Genomic DNA, 20,354 nt, shown 5'->3' with positions numbered 1-20,354 from the left:
CTCCAAATGGAGATTAGCATCCACAAGGCTGTGAACTTCGGGAGCGTGCCTCGGTAATCTCTTACACGAGCCCTTTACTTATGTACTTTACTTTGTGATAGCCATAATGTTTCTTGTTATATATATTGCTATTACTTAGTTGTTCATCTTGCTTAGCATAAGTTCTTGGTACACATAGGTGAGCCTAGTTGTTTTAGGTTTTGTGCTTGACTAATTAAATGTTAGTTTTATTCCGCATTTGTTCAAGCCTAAACCCTAATCATTTTAAAGTGTCTATTCACCCCCTCTAGGCGACATCAATGTCCTTTCACGTGTGTCACATGCTTCAGTCTCGATGCTAAACGACTTGGCGAAGTCTAGCAATGTGAACAACAGGACGCTGGACATGGCATGCTTGAGAAGGTTGAACACAGTGTGAGCATGTGTCGTACACTCGAAGCCCTTCTAGGTAAGGAGATTCGTCAACGGCTTGGCGATGATGTCGTAGTGTGAGATGAACTTCTATAGTAGCCGGTGAGCCCATGAAATCCACACAACTCGGTGGGTGTGGACGGTGTTCACCAGTTAGGATGGTGTGGGTCTTCTCCACGTCGGTGACGACGCCCGCGCTGAGATGACATGGCCCGGGTAACTGATGCTCTCTTGAGCGAAAGAACACTTCAACATCTTGGCGTAGAGTTCATGCCGGCGAAGGATATCGAACACCAGCTTGAGATGCTCCTCGTGCTCGTGGAACGTCTCACTAAACACCAAAATGTCATCCAAAAATATGATCACAAATTTGTGCACCTACTTGGCAAAGATTTGGTTGATTAGGCACTGTAATGTTGCCGGTGCGTTCGTCGGTCCGAATGGCATGACGCGAAAATGAAAGTGCCCATGATGGGTTTTCAAAGCTGTCTCCTCCTCCTCACCTTCCCGCATCGAGATTTGGTGGTAGCCCGCCCTTAAATGCAGCTTGGAAAAATAGGCGGCGGCAGCGAGCTTGTTGAGCAGTTCATCGATGATTGGCAGAGGGAAACGGTTCTTAATGGTGGTACCATTGAGGCGACGATAATCAACACAAAATCATGAGGATCCATCCTTCTTCTTGACCAGCAGGATTGGGCTGCATAGGGACTCATGATGTGTGCTATCACCCTTGAATCTAGCATTTCTTGGACTTGTCACTCAATTTTATCCTTCTGAAGAGGAGAGTACGGGTATGGTCGTGCATTGGTGGGCTGCATGTCATCCACTAGAGTAACAGCACAGTTATATTCTCTATGCGGTGGCAACTTCTTTAGATCCCCAAACACATCACTGTAGTCAAAATTTATTGCTTGAGTGCCTGCTGGAATCTTGTTGGTCTTCTTGCGGGATGGTGGTGGTTGGGTGTCAATGAGATCCATGTACCAAATTTCATTGCGAGCATGGCATTTCTGAAACTGATCTGGCTCGATAGTCTCTAGGAACTGAATTGCGTGATGTCGAACACCTTGCAACGTGATCATGGCGCCTACGTGCTCGAAGGTGAGCGTCTTCTCAAGCGAGTGGCAGCTCATTGGAGTGAATTGTTCCAGCCAACTATGTCTAGCACTCCATCGTATGCACCAAGTGGTAGTTGACACATGTCTGTCATGAACGTATGCCCTTGCAACCACCACTTGAGATTGGGAACGAGCCTGTCACAAACCAGCTGCTTGTCGTTGGCTACTCAGACCTCCACTAGCGGTAGTGATGTAGTTGTTGCACAATTCATTCTACAAACTTTGACAAGATGAAACTATGAGTGCTTCCGGTGTCAACAAGCAGGAGCATGACCTGATTTCCCACTAAGGCGTGTTGCCATCGGAGACGGCATGCGTTGAGATGACACAAAATTCTTGTTCTGCTGCCCCTGGTGCTGGCTCGTCGAGTAGTTCCATTGTGTGAACAACCTCGTGTGTGAGAATTTTCCCATGGTGTCCCACCTGAATTGTGAGCAGCTGTGTTGCTTGTTTATAGCGGTGGTCACAAGAGTATTTGTCGCTTCATTTGAAGCATAGACCATGGGCACGACAATGGTCATGCAATTGCCGCATGCGCACGAATTCGTCGACTGCAGCCATAGGAACAGCTCCTGCGGGGCGAGGTGCCCCTTGCAGACGAGCCGGAAGTGGCAAGGGAGGTGGTGGTGGCCGCCCTGCTGGAATCAGGCATGGGAGTGGTCGATGATGATTTGCTTCCTCCTCTTTGATGCGTGCGAGCACCGACGCGCGAGTGATGCTAGAAGGGGCCTGCAGTCGTACTACTGCACGGAGATCGTCATGGAGGCCAAGTAAGAAGTGGGTGACAAAGAATTTTCTGCTTAGGGTCGCATCAAGCACCAATAGATGATACATGTGTATCTCAAAGGCGAGCCGGTAGTCTGCAATTGTTCCCATCTGATGGAGCTAAAGTAGCTTGTGCATCTGAAGCCCAAATTCATCAGGGCCGAACTGCTCCTTGAGAGCACGACAGAAGTCATCCCACATGAGCATGAAGTGTGCCTAGCGGTATGCCTATTGGGAGTGTGCGGCATGCCCTTTGATGTAGCGCGAGGCCGTGGTCACCTAGCTGTGTAGCGACACCCGGCAGAGCTCGAAATATGACTCGCATCGGTCGATCCAGAGGTATGGTGCAGTGCCTTTGAATCTTGGAAATTTTTGCTTGGGTGGCTTGGCAACGTAGTTGTCCACGGGAACTGCCTTACGGAAGCCTCGTGGTGAGATCTGTTGCGCCTATGCCATGCCGCCAAGGGACAACTTGAGCCGCATCAGGATGAGGGGTGGCCCGTCGTTCACCAAGCGCGTGTGTGGTCCTTGCACTGGGCACTCCTCTGGGGATTGGCGGCTGAAACGGAGCAGAATGACGGTGGACCACCTCCACGCGGCTGATGTGTGGCCGGTGTGGCAGGATGTGCATGGTCGGTGTGGTGTCATTGCGGTCTCGCATCATCCACAATGTCCTATGTCAAATCCATCTGCCATCGCAGGTGAGCCAAGTCGCTGGAGACCTGCTTGTTGAAGGCCAGTTGCGCCTCCACAAGTTTGTCACCGATGATTTTGCTCTCTTCGAATCGTGTCAGAAGCGAGTCGAGAGGCGATTTGATTTCACCACTTGATTCTGACATGATGGCAAGGATACAAGATGTCTCGGCGGAAGGTTTCGACGGCGGCGCCGTCGTGCTCTCTCCAAATCGGACTAACCGCACTGGCGATTTTGGGTGGAATCGCTGAAGTGAATCCACAACCACAGTGGTTGTGAGCATAGCGAGGCAGCGAAAAAAATTGTGGTGGGATGGAAGAAGCTTTGATTACCAGTTTGTAACAGCCCAGCAAGATCTAGAATCAAATTGTGGTGGGATGAGAGATCGGAGCCTTGTGGTTTCCTTGTAGAAGAAGAAGATGAGGTATATAGAGGGAGGTGGGTGAGTTTCAGAGATCTCATATAACACGCATTATCCTTCCCTATCCACACTCAGACTAAATAGACACACACACTCAATCGTGGCCTGTGGGCCCTAGAAGGATCGATGTCCCACACTTCCATTTTCCACTTCATCTTGAGAGGGATGCACGTGTGAAATGAGGGAACGGTGGCATTTGGTCTGAAGAGACCGAAGGGGGAAGAAGAAAATCGGAGGAACGAGCCTGTACATGAGTTACGCTTGATCTCTGCGTTTCCCCCAGCCTGGCTGAGAGACCCCCTTTTGCATCTACCGTGACAGGTGTGACACGAGGGCACGGTGGCGTTTGGTCTGAAGAGACCGAAGGGGGAAGAAGAAAATCGGAGGAACGAGCCTGTACATGAGTTACGCTTGATCTTTGCGTTTCCCCCAGCCTGGCTGAGAGATCCCCTTTTGCATCCACCGTGACAGGGTGAAAAGCCCGTATAGTGTACCAAACAGCCAAAATTAGCATGGTGGATGCGAGCCACATGCAACACAACGAACTAATCATTCATCCACGAGGCCCGTAAAATAACCGGTATGGGACAAAAAAACAACCCGAACACGTAATGTATATCAAACCGTCGTACAATATTTTTTAGGAGCACTAAAAAATCATTGCACAACCATTAAATCTTCCATTTTCTTCATTTCCTTTGTGGTTTCCTTAGGAAAACTCTTGTAAATAGCCGGCTGATTTTCTAGAAAATCAGCTGCGTCGACTGAGTGCCATGCATCCTTCGCATACCCAAGTCCCCATTCCAACGAGATCTAGTTATCTCCTTCGCATACCCAAGTACCCGAGTCGTCGAGCGAGATCCCAAATTCCTTCGTCTCTTACCTTGGTTCCTTGCTCCCAACTGTCCGCCATGGCCCTCTTCAAGGCTGGTAGCACGCCCGTCGTCTTGCACCACTCGTGCGAGCATGGTGCTACACAAAGCGCAATTGTTGAGGGGGCATGATGCTGTAGGGTCAACTAGAGCTTCCATGCACCGCTCATGGGCCGTGCCGGTGCTGCGTTGTAGCAATCGCTAGACAGAAACCGGTGCTGCGATGCAACGCCTGTTGGCGCCAGCCAGCACCACCCTTAAGTTGTTTCCTTGCAGCATAGTAGAGAGCAGCGCTACTGCCTACAAGCGCAAGCACTCCCTCATCTCTACACGGCAAAAGTGTTGCAAAGCAACATCACTGGTCCTGATATTGCCATGCAACAAAGCGACGAGTAGCGCCCCTTCCTACAAGCGCAACCACACCCTCCTCTCTGCAACAGCGGCGGTGTTGCAAAGCAATATCACCGGACATGCTGCCACCATGCAGAAGAACTGTGAGCACCGCGCCTCCCTAGTGCCTACAAGCTCCAATAGTCCCTCTCTCGATGATGGTGTTTCAAATCAGCATCACCAGACCTGCTGTAGAATGGGGGTTGTAACAGTGTCAATGGCGTCCACCATCCACATAATCGATAACAACCATTCACTGCAATGTACTTTGTCGATGTTGTAATCGTTAGCACCGCAAGCCGACCTTATTGCAAGGGCTGCTGGTGATGGCTATGTCACAACAACAACTGCAACAAGTGGAGATGTTGTGCGGTGGTGGACGGCTTTCCGTTTTGCATTAGTGGGGCAGTAGCAGCGTTGATACTGATGGGAGGCGTGCGACGCGGGATCCATGAGCCAAGAGTGATGGTTTTGATGGAGCGCATGAGACAAGAGCAATGATCCCTAACAGTCGCCTTTCCTTTATCCCAAACGTGAGTTCATGGGATAGGAATTTTCATCAGCGCCTGTCATTCCGCTGCCACCACCTCCCCAAATATCAAATGATTTTTGCTTCCTCCGGCACCCCACATTGTTGAGAGCTTGGGTCCTCATTGTTGGCATCTTCTCCACCAAAATTAGAGCTCAAGGGAGGCCATTTCTTGCCATGCGCAGGCTACATCCATCGTCGCCATGGATCCACCGGTAGCTTTGAGGGGTGTACCATTGTGCGTGAATTCGGCTGATCTCGGCATGATTGAGCATTTGCCGTCCGTGCGTGTCGTGAAGAGGTGAGGGGAAGTAAGAGAGGCGGCGACTCTGGTGGAGAAGTAGGGGCTATGGAGGTTGCGGCTTTCGACCAATGATGGGTGGAAGGGGTTGCGACTAATTTTGTTTTGTTTGCGACAAATTTTATTCTGGTAAAACATAACATTTGTAGCTTCTTTACCGATTTTCAATTCAGCCGATGGGTGATTTTTTATGAAGTCGGTTATTTATTTTCTTAGATGGATGATGTTTGAGGTTCATCCTTGTTGTTGGAGTCAGATGATTCTGACAGTGATGCTTTTTGATGATGATGTCGGGCGCCTCCTATTGCAGGTCGTCGACAAATTTGAAGCAGACAAGAAGAAGAAGCACCGCACATCAACGGTTATTCGCCTTTGCATTCCGCGCAACCGACCTCTTGGTCGAAAATTGCTCATGAAGTCGCAAATTGCTCATGAAAGATTATTTTGCCGAGATACCGACCTATCCAACTGATCTCTTTCGTAGATGTTATCGAATATGTAGGTCTCCTTTTGTTCGCCTTGTGGAAGTTCGCGAGCAAAAATTACGTTTTTTCATTCACTGGAGAAATGTTGCAGTTTGCTAGCATTTGGTGCATACCAAAAAATATCGACGATAATCGAGTGATAGCATATTGCATTATGGCCGATTACACCGATGAAGAAGATACCATGCTTAAATGTGTGGAGGGGGTTGCAAAGACATTGATCCGAATATTTGGTCCTGAGTACCTCTGAAGTCCCACTGAGGAGGACACCAAACGAATTGATGGCGATGAATGACGCCAGAGGATGGCCGGGCATGCTTGGGAATGTGGATTGCATGTATTGACACTGGAAGAACGACCCAAAATCTTGGGTCAGGCAGTAGACCGGCCATCATTGCAAACCCACTATTGTTCCTATGTCATGGCTTCTCAAGAGCTGTGGATTTTCCATTGCTTCTTTGAATTGTCGGGGTCTCTCAATGACATCGATGTATTGCATAGATCATATCTTTTTTGTGCAGCTAGCTAGTGAAAATGCCCCGACTTGCGACTACACCTTCAATGGATATGATTATACCATAGGTTATTATCGTTCGTGGGAAACATCTATGAAGACAATTCATAACTTGTAGAAAACAAACTAGTTTTGCCAAAGCACAAGAAGAATGCCGAAAGGATATTGAGAAGGCGTTTGGTGTCTGCTTGCAAGCTTGATTTACGGTTGTTCAAGGTCCTGCTCGCTTGTTGGATAAGAAATCCTTGTCAAATATCATGATTGCATGTGTAATTCTACATAACATGATCGTCGGGGATGAGAGGGATTTAAACTTAGAGTTTTTCTTTGACAATATTTATAATCGTGTTAAGACTACCAGAAACCTAGATGAGGTCACCGCACTTCTTGAGACCCACCGACAGACTGAAGACCGTGACACACACTTGCAGCTCCGCAATGATCTCATTAAGTATCAATGGCATTTATATGAGAAATAGACTCCCATTTTATTAACTTAATCTATTTCTTTTTATGTGTGATTTGAACAATTGTTTAATTCTGGACCATTTGTGATTCGGAATTGAACATGTGTTCTATTCGAGGGAACTATTGTATTATACGATGTTAAAACATTTAAATTTGATATATATCCCTTTTTTATATAAGTTATATTGCTAAATCATGATTAACGTACGAATATTTTCATGGTACATGTTCGCAACATCTGTTCCACTGACGCCGTGCGGTACTGCGAATCCGGTTCAGAGGGAGCGTAAACAGTTTTTGCGGGACGAGATTATACAGTATCTACTAGAGTTGCTCTTACAGAAATGTTATATGTCTAACCTTATATTTATTCTAATTATATAAAGTGTTTACTATACACTAATTGTAGGGAGCGATGGGCCGACTCACACACGCATGGAGTCATGTGGTCTAAATTTTGTCTTAGGCTTCCCGTAATGGTAGTATCATAGGTAGTATCATGCATGCCAACTAAGCACTTTTCATGAGGTGGCATAGGATTAAATGAAGAAAGAGAGGGTTGAGTATCATATCATGATACCGTATCATATTAAATTATGTGCTACTTTGTCATGCATGGCAATAAATGAACTACACTATGAGACAAACATATGATATTATGCATTACGGATGTGGTATCATACACTAGTATCATATGCATGATACTAGTATATGATACTACCCATCACAACCAGCCTTAACTCATGTGATGGGGCACATAAATATAGAATGATCATCTGTCCATACATCACATTTAATTTCATATCTCATAGATGTGTATGTGCATTTATTCACGTTTTCAAATTTTGAAAGCCGCCATATCTTTTTGCGTGTCGAAATTCAGATTCGTTTAGACCTTTGAAATCCTTACTATGAGATCTTTGAAATTAGACTCATGGTATATTTGGACAAAAAATCGATATTGTATGATGCAACTTTAATACTGCATGACACAATTTTCTTCAAAACCAATTTTGAAGCTGCGTGATCCAATTTTCTACGAGTTTGCAACCTAGCAACCATGACAAGCATTTTTTTGGTAACGTACAACTAGTCTACTAATACTTTCTATTTGTGTGATCCGGTAATGGAACAGAAAATACCCCATACCTATTTCCTCAAGAAGTGACCCTGGGTTGTCGCACCCGCGAGAGGAAGGTTTCCGTAAAGCGATGGTCTCTAGCAACAATTGTTAAAGGAATAATTCCACCTTTCAAATGGATCAATCAAGCTAATGGTGATGTAACACTTATAATAAAAAGAGGTATGTGTATGAGGTCTTTGATGCTTAGAACCTTGTATTTGTGTTGGGGCCATATAGGATCTTAATTTGTGCCTTGTAAGTCACCCATTCAGATGTGCGTGTTATGAACCTAAGTGGGGGATGTGTCAAAATTACATCTTGACGACCACATGTCCTGCATCAAGAATCAATTGTCCTACAAAAGGCCCTATCCGTCTCATGGGATTGCATCGATAATTAAGATTGTAATAATAAAATAAGAGCTTTATGTTTTTAATAACTACACATCATGAATCTGTTGGGGATCGTTGCATGGGAAACAGTTTTTTTCCTACGTACACGCAATACCCATCCATGGTGATGATCATCTACGAGAGGGGAGAGTGAATCTACATACCCTTATAGATCGCTAAGCGGAAGCGTATATAACGGGGTTGATGTAGTGGAACATCTTCGCGATCCAAATCGCAGCCCATCCCGGGATCTCATCATGATCCGTCTCGCGATCCCATCATGATCCATCCCGATCTAGTGCCGAACAGACGACACCTCTGCATTCAGCACACGTACAGCTCGATGACGATCCCCGCCTTCTTGATCCAACAAGAGGGGCGGAGAGTTTGATGAGTTCTCCAGCACGTTAGCAAGGTGGTGGTGCTGGTGAACCAATCCAGGAGGACTTCGTCTAAGCACCGCCGACCTAGACTAGAGGAGAAATAGATCTAGAGAGAAGTAGAGGGAGCATGTGGCAATTAGGGTTAGCCCTCACCTCTAAAACCTCTAGTATATTTAGGATGGAGAGGAGGGGAGGCTGCCTTGGCCCCTCCTCCAAGGGGAGGTTCGGCCGAGCCAACGAGGGAGGAATCCACCTCCCACAAGGGAGGTCGGATCCTATTAGGACTCCTTCCTAATTTGGAAACCCTTTCCACCTTTTGGCTTTTTGCCTTATTCCTCCACTCCAGCCACATGGGCCCTTAGGGGAGACTTTAGCCAGCTCACTAGGGGCTGGTCTACCTCCTCTCACAGCCCATGACACCTTTGGGTCGTCACACCCCTCCCGATGGTCCCCGGTACCCTCCCGACACTCCCGGTACACTACCGATGAGCCCGAAACTTTTCAGGTACCCAAACAGCACATCCTATATATCAATCTTTACCTTCTGACCATTCCGGAGCTCCACGTGGAGTCCAAACAACCTTCAGTTACCAACACCTATAACTCAACTATACTGAAACGTCATCGAACCATAAGTGTGCAGACCCTACGTGTTCGAGAACTATGTAGACATGACCTGCGACATTCTCTGGTTAATAACCAATAGCGGGAACTGGATGTCCATATTGGCTCCTACATATTCTACGAAGATCTATCGGTTGAACCTCTATGTCAAGGATTCAGTTAATCCCGTATGCTATTCCCTTTGTCCTTTGGTATGTTACTTGCCCGAGATTCGATCGTCGGTATCTCCATACCTAGTTCAATCTCGTTATCGGCAAGTCTCTGTACTCATTCCGTTATACAGGATCCTATGACTAACTCCTTAGTCACATTGCTTGCAAGGCTTGTTGTGATGTTGTATTACCGTCTGGGCCCCGAGATACCTCTCCGTCACACGGAGTGACAAATCCCAGTCTTGATCCATGCTAACATGTTGCTGCACTAAAGACTGGGGTCTCTAGTTCCCCGGACTGGTATGCGGACAGCGGCAGCCCCTCCGCAGCGGCAAGGCGCGTCGCTTGAGCTTGCCGGGGGGATACTGGCAGGAGCTCCCTGCTGGGGGGATAGACAATGCCATGGCGAGACCCTCCCGCTGAGGAAGAAAGACTGAGACCCGGCAAGCCATCCTTGCCGGGAGGAACAGGAAGATCCCCGATAAGGTAAGCCTACCGGGAAGGAAGAGAAGGCCCGAGGAGAAGCGCGGGCCCAGGGCGCCCTCGCGACCCGTGAACGCCTCCACCGACGAACACACCACCGCCGATGCTTGAACCACGCGTCCGCCCGCACGCTAGCGCAACACCCCGGAGTTGCCACGTGTGGGTACATGTCCAACCCCCCTTGACCAGGTCAGGCAATTTTGTGGAAGCATTTAATGCACCTCTGACAAGGCAGTAAGACTGTAGCTATTGGTCGGCGCTGTTTCACTCGTGAACCCACCGTTCACCCACTGAGCCACTGTGGTGACCCCTTCACCTATAAAAGGAGGCCGAGGCTCAGTAGTAAGGACTTTTGGATTTTTTACCAATCAAAAGGCTGTAAAGAGGGACAAATCTATAGTAACCCAAACCGAATAACTAAGCTCATGTAGGAGTAGGGTTTTACGCACCACGCGACCCGAACCTGGGTAAAAAGATCTTGCTGGACCCTGACTATTGGTTCTCCTCTTGCCGCGACCCCTCTCCCCGCCAAACGAGCAAAAAGGGGACCGTTGAGGCCCCCATATGTGTCGAACCTTCTCTGTCATCTTTGTCACGCCGGGTAGGGGGATCGCCGGAATCAGGCCGGCGTCAGCGCCGCCTCGATTCGACGAGCCGCTCATCGGCTCCACGGATCTCAGTTCGCCGCTTCATCTTCCCTGAGTGGGAGGAGGCAGTGGCTGCTCTGCCCGCGCAAGAGCTCGTAGCGCCTCCATAGGTGCTATGCGAGCGCGGGTGGAAGGAGCGGAAGCCCCGAGCTCCGCATCGCCCGACCGACACACCTCCTTGGAACGCCGCGCTGCTGTCGAGGTCATGACAGGGGGCTTCGGCCAGGCCTTCAACGCTTACTCCGACTAACGCACATCTCCGGAGTGCTTCATGGTCATCGAGGACGTGTTCGAGGCCCCGAACCTCCCCTTTACGCGCCCTCCGGCTCGCATTTCTCCTTGGAGCGCTGTGACGGCCGAAAGATGCGCTCGGGGGCTCCGCCAGCAAAACTCTTGCAAAAGAGATGAGAAAGTGTTACGCCCCAGCGTGCCTCTTTCCTTCTTAGTGGCCAAAGGCCACCAACGAAAAGCTCGTCTGCAAGAAGGCCGCTAGAGGCAACATCAGCTTGCTGGGGGTACGGATATTCCTCCCCGGCAGCACCTTCAGACGCTGCGACTAGGAATGCCGCGACGCGTGAAATAAGTACACAGGCAAACTTCTTGCCACAGTGTTGGTAGATTAGTTGTATCCTTTTGAAGCATAGACTTTTGTATGAGAATCCCACACATAGATGGACCTTGCTAGGATCAGTGCACTCCGACTTTGTTTCGAGCCTGTTCAACGATTTGAGCGGCCACATCTCGTTTCGAACTCGTTCAACATTTCGAACGACTACGTAGCACCTTATTTCTCCTCGAGCCGCGCTCGATGATTTACATGGTTTTACTGAGTGCGGCAAGGATTCTTCCCGGTGACGACCTCCTCTGTTGAGTTTTCTGAGGATCTGCTCCTCTAAGTACTCGCAGTAGGATAAGTCAACCCGGCAACCATCCGGAAAGCGCAAAGGAATAATCATACAAAATGAGAGTCGAATAAAGGATGCATCTATTCATTCATTTGTCTGGAGACATTTGGTACCAATTACAAAGCATTATTATCCTAACCTAAAGACTCTGTCTTTTAAGAAGGATCGAACTTCGCGGAGGCATCTGAGTTCATGAAGACAAGACGCGGCAAGGCCCGCGGTACATCCATGATGGCTCCTCAGAGACCATCACTATACCGACGAGAGCGGATTCGGCCTCATCAAGCCACAGGAAGGGGCGACGGATCAGATTGAGATCCCCCCTCCAAGGAGGGGGAGAGGCGTGATGAGGTTGCGCCACTGCAGGAAGCACTCAGTTCGATCTGGGGGAATCATCGCCCGATTTGGTTCCCCCAGGTTTGAGACTAGGCTCAGCACCGTCACCACTGCCTCCCTCCCCGCCGTTGTCGCTCGAAGCGGAGCATTCAACGTCGCTCGAGCCTTCTTCGCAGCAGCCGAGACGCACACCGGAGCACCCGTAGAAGTTGACGACGAGCATACGGGCCTTCATCCGCTTGAAGCGGAGACGTAGCCGTCCTCGAATCCATGAGCCTAGGCGAAGGCCTTCTAGTCATGCCCAAGTAGCATGGAATTGGGCTTCGAATACTCCATGTGCACCTGCATGGCGCCATGGGAGCATCCGTGCGCTCGCAGCCAGAAGACGGGAGGCCGGTCGACCTCCATCACCATGGCAAAGCCGCGAGGGAGACGCAGGTGACCCCGAAGGGTGCCATGAAGCTCTGCGTTGAAATCGAATGGTGTTGCCTCCGATTGGCCACCCGAAGAAGAAGGCACGAGGAGGGAGATCGACGCAGCACTCCGCCTCCCTCGGCCGCGTCCCCGACGTCCTTGGCCCCTCGAGCCTCTCCTCCACGGTCGATGGGGCTCCCGCTGGCTGCGGCCCATGAAGCTGTGGTATGATCCGAGCGGGATTCCCTTGCCTCCCTAGCCTCCCTAGTGGCCGACGGAGGCCGGCCCCATCCCCTAACCATGGTTAGGGGCAGGTGCCACCGACAAAGCTGAAAGAAACAAAAGAAGGCAAGGCCACCCTCCACGCTCCAGAAGCCACCGCCCCTCTCGCCCAATCACCCTCAAGTCACGAGCGGAACATGGAACTGCCTTGATGCACCAATGCATGCAGGGGCGGGCCCATCCATGCCCGCGGCTTTTGAGGCCACGATCGCCCCTTGCCCGACCGCCGATGTGCATGTCCTACATGTCGCAGAGGCGTTTTTAGGAATGAAGAGGCCATCACGCACATGTCGCGCACCCTCCCACTTCGCGCCTTCAATGCACAACGTGGGGAAAGAAAGCCTGTAACGGCTCGATTCCGATAAGGCCAGAGCCCGCGAGTCCGCGCACCGCTTTGGGCCTGTCCCAACAGCGCCTCGCATGCGTGTGTGGCCCAGGCCCGGGGGCTCCAATCGGTGCACAAAAGACTGGGGTCTCTAGTTCCCCGGACTAGTGCGCGGACATCGGCAGCCCCTCTGTAGCCGCAAGGCGCGTCGCAGGAGCTTAGGACGGAAGCAAGAATCAGAAGCCACCAAATGCTGATTGCAAGCCCTGACAAGCACTCGCTTGCTGGGAAAGAAGAAGAGACCCCGACAGGAGCTCCCTGTCGGGGTGATAGACAATGCCACGGCGAGACCCTCCCGCCGAGGAAGAAGGACTAAACCCCGGCAAGCCACCCTTGCCGGGAAGATTGACAAGGCCTCGGCTGGCCAACGCCTCCCTGCCGAGAGGAACAAGAAGATCCCCGGCAAGGTAACGAAATCTGGTTGATCGACCGAGAGACATTTAGCACTCCGCTTCTAATGTTCTCCTTGATGTACTAGCAGAACCCAATAATAGGTCATGCTTGATATCTAGCACATCAAGTATAGGTCGGAATTCGGGGCATCAAAGGGAGTCCATGAGGAACAACTTCCAAAAGAAGTCATACAAAACCTCACGGGGAGATGGCTAAGATTGGTGATACAAGATATTATAATATCAAGTCTTCCGGCTAGGTGTGTTAGCCATTATATCACTTTACCGGGTTACATAGAGACCAATATTATAATTCTTGGGGAAAGTTCCAACCATTATAACTGCCTGAGATTCAGCTCCGGTTGGTGACACCATGCTTCAGACTCAGCACGTCTGAAGAGAAGGTTTGCAACAAAAGTCGATGAGATAACGTTGCGACATTCTCGGGAAATGAACTACGAAAGCCAACTCCAAACATGAGCTGGATTACAAGACACATGTGAACACGCTGCCCAAGATAATGATGACCACATGAAAAGTCCTACAACAAAACACTACCGAGTTGTGGATGGGAACCATCATTGCGGATAACGAAGCCATGTGCAAGTCCGTCTGGTACCTTCAGGAATGGCACTTAACTTATTTTCCTTGAACAAATCAATCAGTGTCTTGGTGTGCTAGGAAATACATATGGAGAGAGAGGTGGCAAAGCTATCAAACCACATCATACTTCGCACATGCATGACTGATTTGGGATGATTCTGAAGATAACAAAACGACCTTCCCAAATTCGTGGCAGCAACTTGCACCAATGCACATGAATTAAGAAAGTCACTTATTACACCTAACATATACCTCATGCACGAGACACGAAGACAATGTCTACAAAGTTTCCAGCACTAGCTTAATGTCCAACATAGATCATGGAACAAATTAGAATGTTGCCGATGGGCTCAACAACAATTCATCAAGATAACCATATAAATGGATTTCCACAACTATGTGAGCGAGATAATAGCATTGGTCAGATTAAAGAATATAATGGTATATGCTCAGAGAAATCCATGAGTAAGACACCGTTACTAAAATCTTTGGTTCTGAGTTTGATTTGACAATAGCCCATACACAAATCAAAATTGAACAAGATAATATATGCAACAATTGATCACACGAATCAACCGATGGCAATATCATCTTTCTTCAAGACTCTCACAACAGGAAAGATATCCTTTTAAAATGAACTAAGTTTAGGGGAAGCTTTTATCTTCCGACTCTCCAAGTTGTTGTTTAGCTTAACCAACTAGCTCGGGGTATCTAACACGGAATCTTGGAGAAGATGGCTTATAAAGAAACTAACTTGATCACGAGCTCTATCATAATAGTCAGGAAACAACCTGGTAATACTTCCGAGAAGATATTCGAAAAATCACGAACCACCGATATGTTATTAAGTTCGGGAACAATCTCGCTTTTCAGGGCAGGATGATGTGATCAATAGAGCGAGGGATTGACAAAATCCTAACTCATTGATCGAAAAGTGCACCATGAAATATGGACTAGGTAGCATGGTCAATCTTAGGATGACGATTCAATCATCATCACCATAAGAGTGAATTTATTGTCCATTAACTACTAAACAATGGCATTGCTAGGAGTATTGATTTCACACATCATGGTTCACTTGTCGATATTCCGGTTACAACCAACACGAAAACCGAGGGATGAACAATGATAGCGAGAAGTATCACTACATCAAGAGTTCCTTAGAGATGGTGCAATTCTCACAACATTCTTGACAAGAAGAGGGTAATACTCCAAGATAGAACAGAACAAAAGCTGGGTTAGCATTTTGATCTGCGGAATACAATTACGTTGACCCAATCCAATAAATGGATGTGGTACTGGAGTTTGCTTCTCCCAGTCTTTCGAGAATAGAAAAATTTGACAGACCACAGGAATAAAAGACATTGATGACACGAATGCACAATTACTCTTTACTATCCTCTCAAAATTGAAGGTCAGGATACAACTAGATAGGGCCGAATCAGAAGCACATGGTTTCTTGAGTTGTGGATGCATGGATTAGCATGTCGAACGGGTTCAACATAATTCTTCCAGATAACCCATGCAAAAGGGGGAAGTAGGTAGAATCACAATATGGAGTAGAGAAATCATAACGAGCACTCTTGTTATGATCCTTAGTTCACGGAGAACTTCTACCAAAGATGATTCATGGTGTTGGAAGAATGATATACCATGAACCTTGGGAGCTACAACAAGGTTACTAATCATTCCAAAGGTACTAGCAACATGTCAACAGAGATGAGCAGAATGATCCTTGGAAGACCCCGAAATAAAATACCTACAAACTAATTAACATCACGAGATGGTTTTCAAAAATGATGGCCAGAACTATCACACTGGAAGACATAGCACACATCTAGACTATTGGGTAGTTTGCGGAGTAACCTGTTTTCCTAATACTTCAACAAAATGTCGAGGTAATAGAGTACCTCAACACAATTATTAGTGTGCTTTGTCCGGCCAAAAGACATTGGGAAAAGAGGAAGGAATTTGCAATCGCATCAGACGATTTGGGAACTTTGGAAAACTCGGACAGCATAACAGCTGTACGGGCATGAAATATGAGGCAACGTGCAAGAAACCTAACAACATACGGATTGAATTCTTATGGAGACCCTGATCCAGGAAGACAACAACTTTTCTATAAGTCTCCAGCATAGTAACTCGTCATCCTAATGAATAGATGAGAAAGCCTAATTCTTAAATCCCGTAGAATAAATAAGAGGGTGACTAAGAATAAGAATGACACAAGGAAAGGAGTAAAAAGAGCCTTACGTTCCCTTCCACAAATAATTCCCTTATATAACTAAAGAGTTGCTAGACTCAACATCGACTAGTTTGGCTTGGTTATCCTACAGGCAGTCAAGCTCTGATACCAAAGCTGTCGGGACCCCGATCCCGAGTCATAAGAACCTAGCGTGTAACACATCACATCACTTTGTGGCCTCAAGCTCGGTAAACTCCAGGGCTGCGACCTTACCTTGGCCGGGACCGTTTGCGTCTTTTGGCTAACGCATATGAATATGTTGCTAGTGTTCAAACGACAAAGAACCCGGGTCGACATGACTAGTTATAAACCCAAGCGGTACATCCGTACAGGGACAGACATACATAACCCAGCAAGGCAGGTGTCGATCAACAGCGTGTGTAGACGAGTCGTATCAAGCTACAAGGACTCCATTACACCGCGTGACATTTCCCGGAGGGGACAGACACATCAGAAAAGAAAGATACACGCCAGTCAATCAATGTGTCTAGAGCAGTAGCAAGCTACCAAGGCTCGATAGAAGCACAAAGAGGCATTTCCCTGTCAAGAGTACTACTAGAGGCACACAACTAGGTGTCGAATCCCACACATATAATGCATTTCATAACATACACACAATATGCACGATATTTGTAGATACAACATGGCATCACAAGATAACTCTATGACTCAAGCTTTTATTAAGGACTCATAAGAATCAACATAGTGTGTTATTACAAACAGGGGTCCCGTGACCCGACACTCAAGTCATACAAACAACAAGCGGAAGCAAATCATGTCTGGATACAGACATCTACTAAAAGTGGCTGGAAGATCCTGAAAAGCTACTACGACCCTACCAAAGGAGCCAGACCTCTGTCTGAGATTCCCAAGCTATTCCGGTTAAGATCGAACACATCGCGTAGAACCTTTTAATGAGTCTAAGTCTTCTCTGCAAAAACATATATAAAGCAACCATGAGTACAAAGGTACTCAGCATGTCTTACATCAGAACTATCTACAAATGCATCATGTTTCAATGAAAGGATTGTGGGGTTTGATTGCAGCAAGCCAGCTTTGACTCTTGGCTAACCTGTACTACAACTACAAGTTCTTTCTTTGAGGTGGGATAGAGCACACGAGTCCACATATTCACCAATTCAATACAGCACTATGGATCCACTCTCGTCTCCCTACGAGAAGGCCTTCCATAGCATTCACATTTATCTTGCATGTTTTAGAGTATCCATTAAACTTGTCTATGTACCCCGTAATGCTTCCAAGTAGTCCATATCCGAGGACACGGCTATTCGAATAGATTGATTCACCCTGCAGGGGTATACTTCTTCACACATGCTCTCACCACTTAGCACCTTATGCACGTCATGCATCTCGGCAACCTTCAAGCGGAAGCACTGGCGTGGGTGTCAGCCACGACCGTTAACCACACAAGACCCTAGTCCAGGTTTATCGCCTATTTGAGACTGAACCCGCAAGGAAGTCCAGACGAGGTTTCCTCTACGGCCCCAAACAATGTGTGCAGGGTTCCCAAGCCCACCATCCGGGTGCCACTTGGCACACCGTGCCACTATGTATCTACTGCAGAGAAGCCTACCCCGTCGGGCAGAGCTAAACACGGCCACCAACACTTTTCCTACAAACACCAGAAACTAATTGCAACTCCTGGACAGGGATCTAGGCAATTAATAAGCCGAGCGGGTCATATTTCAGGGCCCAATGCATGGTAGTATCTTGTCTTGGATAACATACATAGAACTCAGTTCTTAAGGATGGTCCCAATGAGAGAACCCACCATGTACTCCTACATGGCCTCTCATCTCTACCTTTACCAAATCGGATTCACACTTTTACTCTCGCACTGTAGGACATGAACACAACCATTCCGATTCATCATCCAGATGGATCAGACCCGACACGACTCTAGGCATAGCAGGCATTGTAAGCAAGCATGGATGAGTAAGCACAACAAAGCTCAAGCAGTTTCTAGTCATGCTAAGTGGTTTCAACTATTTACTGTGACAAAATCAGGTCATGCAGAGGAATGGGTTCAACTACCGATAACATGTACGGTTGAATCGTGTTTGTCCTCATGTAGTAAAAGAGAGCAGGAGCGAGAGAGTGGGTTTATATCAATATTCTCAAGGGGGTTTGCTTGCCTGACACGTCTGAAGATAGCAATGAGTCTTCATCAATGTCAACGATCACATCGTCGGACCATCATTTACCGAGAGGGAACAACACCGGCAAACAAGAAAGGAACAACATTTACTTCACGGAAATGCAACACCATGATGCATGATCAAGAAATGGAAATGAAATGTGACAGGGCCAATATAGCTACCATTTCTTAGGTTCAATCAGGATTTGAATCAGGATTCAAACATCACTTCAACAAGGTATTTTTCGGATACCCTTTTAATTGATTCGACCTGATGCTCATGCATAATTTGTTTTATCATGCAAGAGGATGGTATTTTGAGGTACTGGTTTCCGTTGATCAATGTTTGGTCATAACAATTGAAGTGGAATTCAAATAGGAATCAAATTCCAACTCCAAACTAATTATTAAATTTATCCTATTCATCATTTTCCCTATTTGGTGTTGTTAACTGTTTCAAACATGCATGTAAACGCCATAATCAGATTCTTTGGATTTTTCTGATCATTTTTCATATATAAATTATTTTCATTGGACTTACATATTATTTTCTATGATTTTTATAAGTTTTAGGCATTTTCTGGAATTAAATTAAATCAAAAAAGCTATTACTGCGTCAGCATTGCGTCAGCAGTCAACTAGCCTGGGTCAGGTCAAATCTGACAGCCAGGGCCCACCGATTAGTGACACAGGGCTAATCCCCGGTCAAACCCGAAGCTAATCAAGCTTTGACCCCATGTGGGGCCCTCTGTTAGTGTCTCTGGGAAGAGTGGGTTAGTAGTTAATGGCTGGCCACGTCGGCCCCCACAGGAGGGTGGTCGCCGGCGACCATAGCCGCGGCGGAGGGCTCGCCGGAGTTGGCCTAAAACGCGCTACAGGGCACCAAATCAGGCGCGGTTTGCGGCTATGCGAAGCTGGCGAAGCGACTCATCTTCCAGGGGTAGCAGGAGGGACTGAAGGTGGCCGGAGAGGCGCCGGCGACGAGCCGAGGCGGCGGCGGGGGCTCGACCTAGTGTGGGTGGTGGCTGCAGGGCATGGGAAGGGTAGCTGATGGGCTCAAGATGTTCCTGGCCGCTCCAGGAGCTCGATCCCAAGCTCAAGCGCGTGGATGGGGTACCACAGCGACGACGACATGGCTGGCGGCGAGAAGCTCTCAGCCATGGTGCGTTACGGGGCTACGGTGCGGGAGAGCGAGGGGAAAGAGAGGGGAAAGAAGAAGTGCCTCACTGCGATTCTATTTTTGGCATCGGGGAGGTCGGAGAGGATCGGTGGCAGCAGATCGACGGCGGCGACCGACGGCCGGAGATGGGGAAGATGGTGACGATGGCGATGACCCGGGGCCTCTGGGCTTGATTCCGTTGTCGAGGAGGAATAGGGCGTCGAGGCGGTCCTTCTGAGCTTCTCGGAGAGGCGAGGGGAGGTCCGTGGCCACATGTGCGACAAGCGGCGACGAGCTGCAGACGCGGTCGGCCATGCGAGCGGCGAGGAGGAGAGCAGGGCGGGCAAAAGAGGCGGGCTCGATGGAGACGGCTCTCCCGACCTTATCCCACTCACCAGGGCGGCGGGGAGCCAGGCAGGCAGGTGGCGTGGAGCCCCTGGCCATGCGCCGTGGCGAGCTTCTCCTCTGCCTTCTGGCAGGAGGAAGAAGACGCCTGAGCCCTTGGTGGGCTGGGCCAGGCAACAGGTAAGGTTCTCTCTCTCTTTTCCTTTTTATCTTTTTATTTCTTTCTAGCATTTAGATTTAGGTTTTAAAATAAATTGGTTTACCAAAAATAAAACCCTAAAATGTTATTACCTGACAGAGATAATAATATCCAATGCCACATAAAAGTTTCAACATTTTTGAAGCTTTAGAATAG

The 20,354-nt window shown here is 48.1% G+C and overlaps 1 pseudogene; it reads right to left on the bottom strand.

Annotated features, from left to right (window-relative positions):
• Window positions 1–273: 273 nt before the first annotated feature.
• On the bottom strand, window positions 274–20,098 carry LOC123405315 (annotated as a pseudogene).
• Between the last annotated feature and the right edge of the window lie 256 nt (window positions 20,099–20,354).

The sequence above is a fragment of the Hordeum vulgare genome, chromosome 6H (assembly GCF_904849725.1).
Source record: "Hordeum vulgare subsp. vulgare chromosome 6H, MorexV3_pseudomolecules_assembly, whole genome shotgun sequence".
Taxonomy (NCBI): Eukaryota; Viridiplantae; Streptophyta; class Magnoliopsida; order Poales; family Poaceae; genus Hordeum; species Hordeum vulgare.
The sequence above is the reverse complement of the archived record's forward strand: the minus strand, read 5'-3'. Positions and strand labels throughout refer to the sequence as shown.